This window comes from Arvicanthis niloticus, chromosome 19 (assembly GCF_011762505.2).
Source record: "Arvicanthis niloticus isolate mArvNil1 chromosome 19, mArvNil1.pat.X, whole genome shotgun sequence".
In the NCBI taxonomy this organism is placed as follows: Eukaryota; Metazoa; Chordata; class Mammalia; order Rodentia; family Muridae; genus Arvicanthis; species Arvicanthis niloticus.
This window is the reverse complement of record NC_047676.1, coordinates 34953954-34970890: the sequence shown is the minus strand read 5'-3', so window position 1 is coordinate 34970890 and position 16937 is coordinate 34953954. Positions and strand designations below refer to the sequence as shown.

The 16937-nt window shown below is 49.7% G+C and overlaps 2 pseudogenes; both read right to left on the bottom strand.

Moving 5' to 3' along the window:
* LOC117723848 (serine/threonine-protein phosphatase 2A 56 kDa regulatory subunit gamma isoform-like) overlaps positions 1 to 16937 on the bottom strand; it is a 691904-nt pseudogene that overhangs the window by 139363 nt on the left and 535604 nt on the right.
* On the bottom strand, positions 3245 to 5954 carry LOC117723853 (proline-rich protein 30-like; annotated as a pseudogene).

Here is a 16937-nt window from a genome sequence, read left to right as displayed (position 1 = left end):
GGACAGTGTACACAAATAAAATCTTTCCTCTCCACCACCTTCCTGTGTAAGTGTTTTTCAGGGGTAAATCAGGATTGGAGTCTGGGTTGGAAGTGGTCACTAATCAAGTCAGAGGAATTTCCCTGCAGGTGGAGTTTCATTAGAAGTGGGATGTGGACACTAACAGGCTTGGCAGGGACAAAAGCATGGCCCACCCACCTGGGTTTCTTGTATTGATTTCCAGAAGAGGGCAGAGTGGAGCAGTGGGAAAGGGGGTGAAGATGGAGTCTGCAAGTGATCTGCAGGTTACAATGACAAAAAGGAACAATATGTTTCCAGGGGTTTTTTGTGAACTAGAACTTTCAACTGTATCATTTGCAAAGCACTATTTTAGGTCTCTCTCTCTCTCTCTCTCTCTCTCTCTCTCTCTCTCTCTCTCTGTCTCTCTCTGTCTCTCGTCTCTCTCTGTCTCTAATGCTCAATTTTTTCAATGCTAGATCTTGGCAGTGTAGGCAATATCTGGTAACTTTTATTCTGTTTTACAATTTTGAGATTACTGTTTATTAAGAACATGTTTCTACTCTTTCCTCTTTCCAAACCCTCTCATGCATACATCTCAGCTCTCTTTTAAATTCCTAGCCATTTTGTTCTTTAATTGCTATTGTGTAGACAGCCGTGCCCTCTGGTGGCGGAGGCCTTAATAGCAAGCCACCAGCAGAAGCGCCCTGATAAGCAGGCCCTCTGTGTTCTGTAGCAGTCTCCTGTCTCTGTGTAGTATGCAAATGGGGTGCAGGAGCGAATGGGAATGCAGGAGCCGGTGGACTTGCAGCCCAGCTAGTAGAACATACTCCACTTACACACAACAAGTTTTGGCATGGCCCCCAATCAGATGTTCAGGACCCACATCAAGGTTAAGCTGCACATCTGATACCTATGAGCTGGGAGGCCTAGGTCCAGCCAGTGTATGTTCTTTGGTTGGTGGTACAGAATCTGAAAACCCTAAAGGTCCAGGATAGTTGACTCTGTTGGTCTCTCTGTGAAGTTCCTATGCCCTTCCTGACCTATAATCCTTTTACTTATTCTTCTATAAAAATTCCCAAGCTCCACCCACTATTTGGCTGTGTCCATCTGATTCAGATGCTGCTGTGTGGAGCCTCTCAGAGGACATCATGTTCCTCTCTGCAAACAGGACAGAGTATCAATAATACTGGGATGGGTCTCTAATTGGGCTGCTTATTGGTTGGCCATTCCTTCAGCCTCTGTTTTGTCCCCCATGCCTGCATTACTTACAGATCTTTCCTCCTGCACCTCCAGCTCATGTTGTTTGTTTGTTTTGTGTTTGTTTCTTTGGTTGTTGTTGCTGTTGCTTTGTGCTTCCTTCTCTTCCTGGAGCTTCCCAATTCATACAGCAATCAGGGCTTAGATTACTAGGTCCAGTTTACAGAAAGAAAAGAATTCAGTCTCCAGATGCTTGAAGACAGACAAGACAATCTGCCTTCCTGGAAAAGGCCAGAGTAAGAACCCTGGACCAGCTCCCATAATCCTGCTTGGGTAGACAGTCCAGCCTTCTCAGACCTGCACAGCTTTCAGTCTAATTTTGGATGTCTCAACTGCTCTACTCAGGTGAAAACAGCACCCGAGTGGCAGTGTGGGGTGATCCCACTAGAAATGGACAGGGTCTAAAGCAGAGGTAAGGCTCACCTCTGCATCCCCAGGCTACCCTGGAATCGCCCTGGGCCAAGGTATCACCTGTTCCCAGTGGCCCTGCGTTCTCACAACGCCATTCTTTATGCCAGTCTTGGCAGCTCCTCCTCTGCCCGCAGTGATGGCAGTGATGGCAGCCATGAGCAGCCCAGTCTTGGGGTCTATCCAAAGCCTGCACATTGGGGCGGGGCCTGGTAGAGCTCCACACCCAGGCACTGGTACATCCTGCCTCAGCATTCACTGCCAGCCCCACAGAACACAGGACATGCTTAGCCCCACCTCCGAAAGCTGCAGAACCTGGTGCTCTAGTTTCCTGGAAGACTCTGGTCCCTCTCAGCACTGTAGACTGGCCACCACTCAAAACACCTGATCTGCTGCTCCCGAGAACCCCTGGGTCGCGCAGGCGTTCAGTGTGCAAGCTCCACAGTCCTGGGTCTCACTCTATGCAAGCTCAGGACCCCAATTCGCAACAGCCCTAGCAGGATGCTCTGTCATGGACCCCTAACCTTGAATGAGGACTAAGCTGCCATCTTTGTGTGGGGCGTGGAAGGAGGGCCTGGAAGACATACTGAAGATAGTAAATCTTGAATTAAAAAGTTCTCAGACTGGGGCAGTCCCAACTTGAGGAGAATTACACAAACTAACACAAGCAGGGCCTTTATGTGTTGCTCCTGGGAGGAAGTGGTTTCTCCTGGGTCATGGTGAGGAAAGACACTCCAAACAGATTCACTGATTCCTAATATCTTAATAGGAGGAAACCAGTTCCCACTTTGAAAGCATCCTCCGCAGCTGATTGGACTCTTTCTTATGGCTTGACATCCTCTTCTGGAACACAGAAGTTATGGGTGGTGGTTGCTCCTGATAGGTGTCTTCTAAGGGCTGTGGATGGTCTTCCCTCCCCTCCCCTTCTCTCCCTCTCCTTTTTCCTCCTTTTGTCTCTTCTACTCTCTTTTCTCCTCTCCCTCTCTTCCTCTTTTCTGTCTCTCAGTCTCTGTCTCTCTTTCTCTGTCTCTCTCTCAACCTTTCTCTCTCTCTCTCTCTCTCTCTCTCTCTCTCTCTCTCTCTCTCTCTCTCTCTCTCTCGTGTGTGTGTGTGTCCCAACTGAAGACAGAAGACATTGGATCCCCTGGAACTAGAGTTACACTTGTGAGGTGCCCAGTGGTGCTGAGACAGCATCTCTCTAGCCCTTCTGAAGGAGCCTTCTAGTTTCTGGTCTGTGCATGTGCTGTACATGATACTTGTGCTCTCCTATAATGAGTTGCTAGCAATGTCCTTCCCTGTGAGGACAATGAGCGGCTGCATCCTAGTCAACCCAGGCTGTCCCTGGAGAAATAGACCTATTGGCCTAATCTTTGATTCAATTATCTGTCCAGGGACTTGAATTAAACATGAGAAGGGCCTTGTAGAGGTCTCTAAGCATCAGGTACTAGAGTGGACTCTAGTATGTAGCATTTGGTGTCCTTCACCCTTCCGTCCCCCAGCGTTTTGTGGGACTGGCCTTATCCTATTGCCATTGATTCTATTCTGTGGACATTGTGGACACAAACACAAGATTCTCAGGGTTAGGCTTTATTGGATACACTGAAGGGCAAATGAGGCCTTGGGTGCCTCTGGTCCCTTCAACTAGGGGAGAGCACACTCCACAAGGGGTTCCCAGGGTTCAGGACAGGAGAACACACCTGGCTTCTGGCCAGCCAGCCCTTCAAGGTGTCTCTGTGCCACCCCAAGGACTGAGAAGTCCTGGTAGGGAGGGTGGAGTTTGGAAGGGGTGTTCCAGAGGGTCTCCGCTGCTCTGGAATTAAGATGGAGACTTTCATGGAATAGACCCTAGGGACACAGACCACTTTGAGACAGAAGGCCTGGGCTTTGTGGAAACAGTGACCTGTATTGGCTCCTGAAGTAGAGACCTGAAGCACTGGCTGGGTTTTGGTGATTGAAGGTCTACAGATCAAAGGCTCCCAGTCTGGAAGATTGTGCCAGTGGTTTGCACTGATGCTCGGGTTGCAGGCTTTTGACTCTGGAGGGTCTCTGCCTGGGACTCTACATCCACCAGTCTTTTTCTTCTTTTGTTTGGCAACAGATGCAAAGCCTTGGCCTGGCCCCGAGGCAGGTAGAGGCCAAAGCCAATGCCTATTCGGAGAGGCCCAGATTCCTGGCCCTGGGCACAGGGCAGTAGTTGTGGGAAGGCAAGCAGCCGAGGTATAGTCTTGTACTTGGGGGTGGGACAAGATGGGGTGCGGAGCTGGAGGCACACTAGACATATGGGGTACTCCACTACTGGGGCCGGGCCAGTTGTGCCTAGCCACATGTGCTGCAGAATCTATAGCTGTAGGTCTTGTGCAATTCTGTGGTGCCCCACATGGGCCACCAGGGCTTTGGCAAGGGCCCCTGGGTCCTTGAATTCTGTAGGGTCCACCTTGCTTGGCACACATCCCCCTGCCACCCCAGAGGACCTGATGCTTCTGGATGGAGGCCACTGCCATGCTTGCTTGTTCCTCTGAATTCCTTGAGAAGATGACGTGGGGATGGGGGATGTGATCCTGGAGCTTTGAAAGTCCTGGAGGGATGAAGCGGACTGGTAGGAGTGAGGAGAGGAATTTTGTAGCTGGGAAAGAGAGGAGGAGCTGGTAAGAGGGGGAGAGAGACAGAGCTGATAGTTGGAGGGAAAGGTGGAGTGAGGAGAGGGGAGTTGTTCACCAAAATAAGTATAGTTTTGGCAAAAGCAAGAGGAGGATCCTGGGAGAGAGGAAGAGTAGGGAAGAGGAACAAAGTCAGAATTCGAATCCAAAGAGTAGAAGTGAGGTCCAGGAGACGGGGTCTGTGTCAGAGCAGAAATTAAATATGCCTGCCTGGTGGTGGGCAAAGGAAAGTGGGAAGAAGGGAGGGTCTGATGGGGAGAAAGAGATGCTAAGTTGGGTGGAGGGGAGTCCATGAACTGTGAGAGGACCTGAGGGGGACATTCTGGGGGTACTGGATACTGTAGCAGCACCTGATCCTTGTTTTGATGCAACATTGTCTTGAATCCAGGTGGGAAGCAGATGGGGTGACAAGACTAGTGGTTAGAGACCTAACAGTCAGTGTGGGGATCTCTGAAGCCAGCTGTGGCTGGTGGTTAAGATTGCTTTCTGTGCACAGTGTGGCTGCAGCAGCCTCGTTCTGCTGCAGGCATCAGCAGCAAGCCATAGGGACAAGCGGCCTCTTCTACCTGGCTGTGGCGTGCTCAGTCCAGAGTCTGCATCTAATCTTGGCTCCTCACGTTTCCTCAGCCATTGGCTGGGGATGTATGGAGATGGAGAATGAGAGCTGTCCCTGGGGAGCTGAGGGACAACCACAACTCTCTGGGTGGAATCAGGAGAAAGACACAGTCTGTAGGACCTGCAGAGAAAAAGACAGAGGTCAAGATGTCAGAATGATTGGTCGACTTCTGGATTCTGTGTCAGGTGCTCATTTCCAGTGTGAACTCAAGACCCTCAATGTGAGGTCTTTGGATGTAGTTCAGCTGGTACATCGTTTGTCTAGCATGCACCAAGTCCTGGGCATGACTCCAACACCACGTAAGGGTGGCATGCTGGCACAAGCCTGTAATCCCTGTGGGGATATAAGGAGCTTGAGGCTAGCCTGGGCTCCATGAGTCTGTCTCAAAACAACGAAGACCAGCACTTTGTCACCTTTGAGGTCAGAAAATCTGGCAAGGTGTTGTAGAGAAGGTTAGAAAATTGGAGGTTATGGCTGGAAAGAAGGAGGGACTGGGGGGAAATGGGCAGCAAAGAGCACTGAAGGCCAAAATGGGGAAAGGACTGGAGAGGACTGTTCGGTGCTTTACCAACTTGTGTGCCTTCCACCGTTTCAAAAGACACTTCACCCAAATAGGGGACCTGGAAGAGAAAGTAGAGTCACAGAACAGTCTATCTACCCTCTTCTCGCCCCCACACTCAGACCCCTAAACTGACGCTGACCCAGGATTCCAGTCTGAGCAGTGCCCTCAGTCCTTTTTCTGGTACACAGAGCTCTTCTGTAGTATAGGGTTTTGTCCTAATCCTGACACACAGATTTTGTAAGTATCCTAGTTTCCTGGCTTGCTGGTTCCCCTGGCCTCTTGTCACCCTCAACACCTCAACCCTCAATCCTTCTCCCTCAGCCTGGCCTTGGCTCAGAAGGATTATCAGAGCCAGTGGCAGCAACAGTAGGGCCAGCTGGTAAAAGGCTCCAAGAGACTGAGGCTTTGCCTAAGGGGCAAAGCCCCAGTGGGAGCTGAGGGGCTCCTTCCCTGAGAGCAGCTCTCACTCTCTGGCATCAAAAGCCTGTGTCACAGAGGTCAGATAATGATATCATAGATTCTGCCTTCTCCTCACCCTCAATGCTCTGGGTGTTTCTCAGGGACTTACAAAGGCTGTTTTGGTAAAAATTTTCAGGTAGAATTGTTTGATGTACACCCACAAACCTAGCTCTGCTTGTCTGCTCTTAACATGTACAGCTCCAGGAGGCAGGGCTGAGCCTTGCAACTTCCTCATTGGCTGCTGTCTGAGGGAAGTAACTGTGCTCCATACCCTTTCACCTTTGGAATATTACTGTATATTTTAGAAGCTACTTCAAAAGATTTTGTTTATTTAGATGTATGTCACATGCTTGCATGTGCCCTGGAAGGCCTGAAGAGGGTTGGATCCCCTAGAGCTAAAGTTTTAGACACTTGTGAGTCTCCTGATATGAGTGCTGGGATCTGAATTCCAGGCCTCACAAGCAGCAAGTGCTCTTAACCACTAAACATCTCTTCAGCCTCTTACCTGTTTTCTTTTTTTTTTTTATTTTATTAAATGGTTTATTTTCTTATTCTATGTGTATTGGTGTTTCACCTGTATGATGAATGTATGAGGGTGTGTCTCAGGGTTTCTATTGCTGTAACTACCATGAGCAAAAACCAAGTTGGGGAGGAAAGAGTTTATTTGGCTTATACATCCAGATCATAGTCCATCACTGAAAGAAGTCAAGGCAGGAACTAAAGCAGGACTGGAAGGAGGAGCTGATGCAGAGTCCATGCAGAGATACTGCTTACTGCCTTGCTACATATGGCTTGCTCAGCCTGATTTCTTATAGAACCCAGGACTACCAGCCCAGGGGTAGCACCACCCACCATGGGATGGGCCCTCCCCCATCAATCTCTAATTGAGAAAATGCCTTACAGTTAGATCTATGGAAGCATTTCTTCAACTGAGGCTCCTTTCTCTCTGATGACTCTAGCTTGTGTCAAGTTGACACACAAAATCAGCCAGTACAGGGCATCATATCCCTTGGAACTGGAGTCATAGACAGTTGTGGACCAGCTTGTGGGCGCTGGGAATTGAGTCCTCTGGAGGAACAGCTAATGTCTTAACCACTGCACCCTCTCTACAAAAAGTGAAAAGTTTCCTATGAAAGCTATCTAAGGGGAGAATTGAAAAGGTCCTAAGTGGAGAAAAGAAAACTTCTATCAGGAAAAGGGAAAAGTTCTATTCTATGTGCTACTCTAAGTCATGTGTCACCAGACCCTGCTTGGAAATCCACACAGTTAACAGTTCTTTGGTCAACTGGATTCCTGAGCAGATGCTAGTCCTGCATTCCCAGGAGAGAAATGGTTAGAGGGAAACAGCTCAGTGTAGAGATGAAGCTTCAGGACAGGGAATCTCCTCTCCACCTGCACACTTTTCCAATGCCTCTTTCTGTCTCCTGTTTTATTTCCTGTGTTTGGGATGAACACATGGAACATTTCTATGCTGTAGTCTTTTGTGTCTAGACAGAAGGCAGGCAGAGAGCGGCTAGCATAGCTGGGTTCCATGCTGCCCTGGACTGGAGGCATATTAGCTTGGAAGCAGACAGCAAGCAACTGGAAAGCAGTTTGTTGAGGGACTGTCAAGTGAAAAAGGCAAAGGTTGTTTTTAGAGTGTATAAAACAGAAACAACACACCAAGGAGGTGAGGGGCAAGAAGAGAACCAACCAAAGCCACACTGCAATAAGCAAGTCTGTAGAAGGACAGGGCCCTCCTGCTAGTGTGGGAGTCTCTGAGTGAAACCATTTAACATCTCAGCCTGGCACTGTGATGCTCTCCTGTCAGTCCACCCTTCTGGTGGCAGGCTGCAGGATGGTCTGTTAGTGGTGCTTCTTTCAGTGAAAGTGTGTAATAGTGAATAGAAAGGGGCTCAAAATGAAAGTACAAAAAGGTCCCTTTGCCTGCCACCTAGATTTGGGGGAAATGAAATGCATCTAAAGTTTTAAAATAGGACTTCCCTAGAGCAAACCGGAATATGCTAGGCCATGATATTCTCCTGTACTGCTGAATGCCTTTGCTAGAATCCCCAGATCTGGTGCCCTGCTGACTAAGACACCTGCAGAAAAAGTCTATGTGGTTTGGTTGATCCCTGGCTAGCTATGGCTAACTTTTAAGTCTCCTGGAATCACAGTCAGGCAGCACTGGAAGGCACCTATGTTCAAACCATTTCACATCTAGTTTGAGCTGGTTTGACTCCTTCTCCTGGAGTGACCTGGTGCTCAGAGCCAAGAATCAGCGCCTATAAAGAAAAGTGGTAAAATCAAGAAGCCTCAGATACAGGAAAACAGGGGCCTGCCACGGAGATGATGGTTTTATAGGAAAACTTGACAGAGCTCTGGAGAAGAAACCAGTGGCACTCAGTGTAAGAAGAGCTCAGAAAAATACTCACTGCTGGTCCCCCACGGGGCTGACACCAGGAGTCCCCCAGTTGGGCTGAGCCACTAAAAGTGCAAGTTACACACATGTGGGTCACTCTTATTCATGCTGCTGCAGAAGTGAAATATGTGCACTGAGCCACCCAAGACCAGAAATCCTGGGAGGATCTGCCTCAGGGAACCGTCTAGCAATTAGTGAAAGTGTGAAGAGAAACTCAGGCTGAATTCCCCCAATTGCACCAGGCAGGTTTAGACTAAACTGTGACCATAGGAAAAAGATCAGAGAAATTGCAAGAATTACAGCAACCAGCTAGTGTCTGCTGGCACAGGACAGGAAGAAACAAAGTCAGAGAGAAAATTAACTTTTCTTCCTTTAAAAATAGAGAACATATGTGGCCCCCACATCTGTAACCTTGACTCAGCTCCTTTGAAAATCATTGAAAAAAATAATGAGTTTCTGATCTAGGTGTGGGAAAATCACCAATGAGTAACTCTGAGTTAACACTGAAGGAGCAGTAATGTCTGATCCAATGGTGGTGATCTCAGCCACCAGTTTTACACTGGGTAATTCATATTGTGAGAGGGGGAAACTCATATTGTGAGAGGGGGAAACTCATATTGTGAGAGGGGGAAACTTTTCAGGGAGTAACTCTTGCTTTACACTGGTCAGAAGAGTTTCTGATCTCGGGACTCCAGAGCCTCTGGAGAGGAAGCTGGCTGCCAAGGCTTGGAGAGGACCAGGTGCAAGATTAATGGGTACCATGACAAAGGTGATATGATCTGACCTAGAAACCCAGCTTTCCTGGACTATGAAGAGACTGATCCATCTCTGGCTCTGGTGCAGAAAACTGCAAAGGTAAAATGAACATCCCAGGTCATTTCAGTTATTGCATTCTTTCTCTTTTTAGATGTACATGCAAAGGCTGGGAATGCCATTCAGTTTCACTGTCAGTTAAGAGCAGAAAGCTTTGGCCAAATCGAGTTGGGGAAAGCAGTTCCATCTGTAAGAGCACTTCCCCCTCTGCCATGTAACTCTGTAAATTAGCAAACAAAGAGAATTTCTCACCCCTCATCACTTTTTAGTGTCCTGGAATTCTTTGTGTAGGATTGAGGCTCCCTGGAGTCCCCCACACAGACTTTAGTTAAGTCTACTGTTGACCTCCTTTGACTACTGTTTAAGTGATTCTGTTGGTGAGACTTTCATGGGTGCAGATTCTGACATTCTTAGGAGATACAGTGTCACAGCTAACTTCCTAACCCTCTGGCTCTTACATTCTTCCAACCCTGTCTTCTGCAATGATTCTTCTGCAATGAGCCTTAGGTCTGGGAGTGGTACTGTAGATATGGCAGACCGATTGCTTGTTCAATACCAAGTGGTCAGTTTTACACATACAAGTAACATTTTGTTTTTGCCACCTCTTCGCCTTGCGTCGATTCTAAACGGTGATAATTTCTCCAACGTACATCTTTTATGGTTTTTTGCCAAGTCCATCCTTACAACAGATTTTGATGAGGCAAGATTTCCTGGGACTCAAACCTCTGCTCCACAAAGACTATAAAATCAGTGTTTGGACCGAATCTCAGTCATGGCTGCTTTCCTATTTTGCAAGGAGTAGGTCAAGCAAAAACCTGTCCAGGGCCCCAAAGCGGAGTCTTTTCAGCTGGTCCTCTGTCTCCTGCCTTCCTTCCTCTCTGGGGTCCCCTTCCTGTTATGGCCTCAGCCAGCAGGTGTCCAGAAGGCAAGAGGAGGAGGAAACTTCAGGGCTTCTCCTTGCACAGGAAGGGTTTAGCCCACCATTGCAAGGCAAGGAAAGACCACTGTTAGTTTCCTTATTGGCTCCTCCAAAGAGTGGCAGGGCACGGGGTGGGGTGGGGGGAGGGGGTAGCAGGAGCCAACAAGGGAGTCCAAGGCAGAAGAGAAAAAAGTCCATTTGCAGACTGCCAATTGGGCTTGGGAGTTGCAGGCAGTCTGACTACTTCTGTACACCAGGGGGCGCAGAGGGGCTGGCGTTGGACTGGGGCGGATTTATAATGGTCAAGATTGGAACTTCTAAGTTCTCTGGACAAAGTTCCCTAGTAGCTGTGAGTTGTACGATGTGCTCTGTTTCCCAGCTCGCTCCGTGCTCCCGCTCCCTCTGGACAAATGCTTGCTCCAGACAGATGGTCGCTCCCAACACAGGCTCCCTCTGAACAACAGCTCCCTCCAGAACTATGCTAGCCCCTGACACCTGCTCCCTCCAAGGCCCTGCTCGCTCCGGACCCCCCTTGAAGCTGACCACACCTTGCTAAGGACACCTGCTCGCTCCTTACCCCAACTTGCTTCGGACAAACGCTCGCTCCTGGACACCTGATCACTCCTGGACACCAGCTGGATCCAGGACAACCACTCGCTACAGACAGGCACTCTTGATCCGGACAAAAGCTCATCCTGGACACCAGCTCCGTCCTGGACATCCACCCGCTCCTGGACACTCGCTCGCTCCTGCACACCTACTTGCTACAAACACCCATTGGCTCCCAGACTTCCGATCATCTTACCGGACACCCGCTAGCTCCCAGACACCCACTGGATCTCGGACTCAGGCTCGCTAAGGACAGGCTCTTTCGCTCCTGACACTCACTCCTTCCCAGACACCCGCTCGCTCCCGGACACCCACTCGATCTCGGATACCCACTCGTTAACGGACACCCACTCGATCTCGGACTCCCTCTCGCTAAAGACAGGCTCTCTTGCTCCAGATACTCACTCGCTCCCGGACACCAGCTCGCTCCGGACACCCGCTCCTTCCCGGACACCCACTTGATCTCCGACTCCCACTCGATAAGGACAGGCGCTCTTGCTCAGGACACTCACTCTCTCCCTGACACCCGCTCGCTCCCGGACACCCACTCTATCTCGGACTCTCGCTCGCTCCCGGACACCCACTTGATTTCGGACACCCACTCGATCTGGGACTCCTGGTCGCTAAGGACAGGTGCTTTCGCTTTGGACACTCACTCGCTCCCGGACACCCGCTCGCTCCCGGACACCCACTCGACCTCGGACTCGCACTCGGTAAGGACAGGCGCTCTTGCTCCGGACACTCACTCTCTCCCGGACACCAGGTCGCTCCCGGACACCCACTCGATCTCTGACTCCTGGTCGCTAAGGACAGGCGCTTTCGCTCTGGACACTCACTCGCTCCCGGACACCCGCTCGCTCCCGGACACCCACTCGATCTCCGACACCCGTTTGCTCCCGGACACCCACTCGATCTCGGATACCCACTCAATCACGGACACCCACTCGATCTCGGACACCGGCTCGCTCCCGGACACCCGCTCGCTCCCGGACACCCACTCGATCTCGGACACCAGCTCGCTCCCGGACACTGGCTCGCTCCCGGACATTTGATCACTCCCAGATACGCGCTTGCTCCTGGACACACATTCGCTCCTGGTCTCCCGCTCGGTATGGACAGGTGCTCTTGCTCTGGACACTCACTCGCTCCCCGACACCCACTCGATCTCCGACTCCCACTCGCTAAGGACCGGCCCTCTTGTTACGGACACACTCACTCGCTCTTGGACACCCGCTCGCTCTCGAGTCTCCACTCGATCTCGGACACCAGCTCGCTCCTGGACACCCACTCGATCTTGGACACCCACTCGCTCCCGGACACCCACTCGATGTCGGTCACCCGCTCGCTCCTCGTCCTGCATCCCTCTGTACAGGCAGGAGCTCTCGCTCTGGACACAGGCTCGCTCCGGATCCCAGCTCACTATAGATCCAAAATTCGTCCGATTTCTTTCCTTTACCGATTTCATTCAGAAGTCCGTCTGGCAAGGGACTTTTTCAGCTGGGGGTATTTCCCAATTCACCAGCCCCGCCCTCGTCGAAGACTACAAATACCTAGCACAGAGAGCCTGCAGAAGACCCCAACACCCTTTTGTTCCCCCACACCCATTCGCTCCTGGACACCCACTCGCTCCGGACAGGCACTCTCGCTCTGGACACCCGCTTGCTACCAGACACCCGCTGGATCCGGACACCCATTCACTCCTACACACCCGGTCGCTCTCGGACACACGTTCGCTCCGGATCCCCACCCACTTAGGACAGGCTTTCTCGCTCCAGACAAACACTGGCTCCGTGTTGCAGCTCGATGTGGATCCCAGCTCGCTACGGATCCAAATTTTTTTTCCGATTTGTTTCCTTTACTGGTTTCATTCCGAGGTCCATCTGGCAAAGGGACATTTTCAGCTCGGGGCATTTCCCAATTCACCAGCCCCGCCCTCGTCGAAGACTACAAATACCCAGGGCACAGAACCTGCAGAAGACTCCTTTGCCTGCACTGGTGTGAGAGCTGCTGTCCTCCAGATGCAAGTGCTGCTGGAGGGATGGAGTCCACTTTCTGGTCTGAGCAAGTGAAGCAGGCCTGGGATTCTGTCCCTGTGGTACAAGATGCCCAGTCTCCTCTGCCCTCCAGCTTCTCAGAAGACCGCAGTCCAGGCCTCTTCCTTTCCAGTCAGTCCTTGGCATGTTCCCATTGGATGATGGCGATGACCACACGAACAACCATTTATGAAATCGAGGCTGTTGCTCCTGGAAGGTGATCACACAGTCAGGAATGTTGGGCTCCGAAGTGCTCTGGATCCCACAAGAGTAAGTCCCTGGATAGAATCCATCCATGTCATCTATCAACCCTGGAAATGGTTGTTCCTGTAGTCATCGCCATCATCCAATGGGAACATGCCGAGGACCCGATAGAAAATCACAGTCCATGAGGAACAGCCAGAGAAACCCGCCACTCCGGGAACCCGGGAGGATGCTGCAGAAGAACCATTCATGGTGGCCATGCAGCCTGGGTCCTGTTCCATAGCGCCCTGCCTTGGCGACGATGCAGAGGACACCTAGACCTGTGGAAGGAGTGGCTCCAGTGTTGCTGGCCATCAGCCATGGGAGACTGCAGAAGTGGACTCCCGACTTTGTCAGGACTCCTGAAGCTCTTTCTTCCCCTGCAAAGCCTCTAGCTCTGTGGCTGATGCCCACCGAACAATGGTAGCAGGGAGCCTTAGAGTGTGCAGCATGCTCCTTCCTGGCATTTTAGAGCAAGGTCTGTGCCAGAGAGTATCTGTGTGCCTAAATCTCTCCATTCCCCACAGCCAGTTATCTCAGCACAGCCCCCTGCTTCCACAATAAACAAGCAGCGTTTTGTAGTCGACAGTCCTTGTCATTTCTCAATTCTTTAATAAATGGTTTCAAATGGAATGTGCGGGCCCATTTTCCAAGGCACTGATTGTGGCCAGGATCACTGGTTTCTAGGATTCATGGAAAGGCCAGGAAGTGGGCAACTGTAATTCAACCTGCAATAGGAAGGCAGGTCTGGCTCTAAGCTTTCCCCATACAGGACTTTGTCCAGGGCCCCAAACCTATGCCCTGTCTGTTGTCCTATCAATAGCCATCTTTTCTCTGGTGGCCTCCTGGTTATCCACTGGCCTGTACTTGTGCTGTGAGCAAGCATCCAAAGAGGAATAGGGTCCATTTGCAGACTGCCATTTCTGCTTGGGAGCTGCAGGCAGTCTGAGGACTTCTTGACATCAGGGGAAATAAAGGTGCTGGCCTTGGAACTGGTGGTGATTAATGATAGTCAGCACTGGAGCTTAGGGAAGTTGTCAGATAGGATGTAGACATGGCTAATCCCTCTACAACAGCAGTCTCTGTGGTTTGACAGTTCAGAGATGCCTGACTTAGAAGAGGATCAGAAATCCAAGAACTGAGGTGGCTCAGATGAGATGTGCATACCTGGGTTCTATTTGTAGGTAAATTTTCTTTTCTTTTCATTTGTTTTTTATTTATTTTTTTTTTCCGAGTATCTTTGGGGGTCCTGGCTGGTTTTCTCTAGAATACTTTTTCAGAACAAAATCAACTGGCAGGGACCAGAACCATCATTTAAAGGGGCAGCAGCTTGAATCCCTGAATCCACTTGCCCATAACAGTCCTGCCCAGTGGGTAAACCCTCCTCCCTACTTCCCTCTGTGTTCTTGATGGATGGATTTCCACAAGAAGTCTCAGTGCTGAAGTCTCCTGCTGAGCAGGAAAGCCCTTCCTGTACACCTGAGTTGGGAAGGGAAAGGGATGCTGAATTTGGTGCTTTGAGTCAGGTCCATGATCATAAGGGTCTCCTTCTGATTTCCACCTTGGTTTGTTTACTTTAAAACTTCATTAAACAGGATAACATACAGTCATTTACATGTAAGCATATATTGTACTTCATAGTCCTGAAGGACACACAACCATGACAAGTTGCAAACAAAGTAAATATAATAAACATTTCTGAATTAAATAACCTTCCTAACACCCAGACTCTATTCCCTGGAAGTTCTAGATGATCAGTCTGTGAACTAGTCATTTGTCTCCTGTGCCCTTCCCCCAGCCTGCCAGCCTGCCAGCCTGCCAGCCTGCCAGCCTGCCAGCCTGCCAGCCTGCCAGCCTGCCAGCCTGCCAGCCTGCCAGCCTGCCAGCCTGCCAGTCTGAGCAGGTAGGAAAGAGCTGTTTACCACAATAGATCAGACAACAGTAAGACCTGGGAGGCATTGCAGGCCTTGGCATCCTGCAGTCTGTTACAGGAGCTAAGAAGAATGGACTGCCTGCTGAGCTTGCCTTGACACCTTCTGGCTACTATCTCCTCCCCCAGCCCCAGGGCTGAACCAAGAAGAGACTCTGGGGGGTGTGGCTTCCCCTTTATATGTGAAAGCAAAATATTAAACTTTGGGCCTTGATCAGAATATGTTGTCTTGGCCCCATGCTTCTCTCGCCCGCCATTCCCCTTTCATTCCCAGCCTTCCTCTCTGGTGAACCCAGTTACCTGGTTACCCATAGCTGCAGGCCTACAGACTCCTTGTGTCCAAGGTACCTATTTCAGTTCAGATAACTGTTTCCAATTCAATTCAGGATGTGTTTGAAGTTCACTTAGGAGGCCTGTACTGGCCAGTTTTGTTTGTCAACTTGACACCAGATGCAGTTATCACAGAAAAAGGAGCCTCCCTTGAGTTAATGCCTCCATGAGATCCAGCTGTAAGACATTTTCTCAATTAGTGATCAAGAGTGGAGGGCTGAGCCCATTGTGGGTGGTGCCATCCATGGGATGGTAGTCCTGGGTTCTCTAAGAAACCAAGCTGAGAAAGCAGAAGATGGAGGCCTGGCTTGTGAAATTTCAGAGGGAAGATTAAGGAATCTTATCAAGGCCATTGCTATTTTGGTTGTGAAGATTCTGTGGGTTGTGCTAGCTAGGGCTGAAGAATCAGCTGTGATTAACAAGATACCAGAACTAAAGATACTAAGGTGAAAACTTTGCATTACTGGGACTATTGATGCTGGTTAACTAGAGCTAAGAAATTAGTCATGATTAAGAAGAGACCAGGGTCATTGAGGTGAAAATTTCTGGGAAGTGTTTTTTGAGAGCACAAAGAAGCTGTGTTTCAGAGATAGCCAAGGTTGTACCTCGTGCAGTGGCTGGACATGGTAAGGTGTAAGACTCACCCAGGTGGTCCTGGTTTTGAAAACATGAAGGGGTCATGCAGAGGAGTCAAGGCTTGTTACCATAAAGGGAGTCTATGAGAGACTATTTGTGAAGCCCAGTTGTGGTGGCAGACAGTAATGTCTTGAGATGCCAGTACCATGAGGTGACCACCAAGAACAGCAGCAGCAGTGGAGTAGAGGCAGCTGGAGCCTAGAAGACAAGGTGTGTGCTCCAAAGGCCAGGGCTGGAGAAGTGACCCAAGCTCTTGGAGCAGACCTGAAGTTCGTGAGTGGATCCCAGACATTGGATGGTTGGAGTTTGATTTTGCTTCTGATTGTGACTGTGCCCTGATATTTTTCCAGCATGAAGTAAGAAAGTATTTTAGTGGAGCCCACACTTAAGAGACTTTGCTTTGTAAAAAGACATTGAATTTTAAGAGACTGGATATCTTAAAGAGATTGAAATTTTAATATGTAGGAATTTGCAAAGACTGTAGGTTACTTAGAGTTATTAGGTCTTGTGGATGAATAAGAAAGTAAGGGTTGAGGCTTAATATTGATGTCTTTGTGTGTCAAGTTGACAAAGGGTCAATTGCACTGGCTCGTTTTGTGTGTCAACTTGACAAAAGCTGGAGTTATCACTGAGAAAGGAGCTTCAGTTGAGGAAATGCCTCCATGAGATCCAGCTGTAAGGCATTTTCTCAATTAGTGATCAAGCCGGGAGGTACCATTTTTGGGTGGTACTATCCATGGGCTTGTAGTTTTGGGTTCTATAAGAAAGCAAGCTCTGCAAGCCAGGGGAAGCAAGCCAGGAAGAAAAATACCTCCATGGCCTCTGCATCAGCTCCTGCATCCTGACCTGCTTGAGTTCCTGTCCTGACCTCCTTGGGTGATGAATAGCAATTTGGAAGTGTAGGCTGAATACACCATTGCCTCCCCAACTTGCATCTTGGTCATGGTGTTTTGTGCAGGAATAGAAACCCTGACTAAGACAATGGCAGTGTCCAGAAACCAATCAAGGCTTGTATAAATATAGCACTGGAACAATGAATTTCAAGTTAATCCCCATTCCACTTT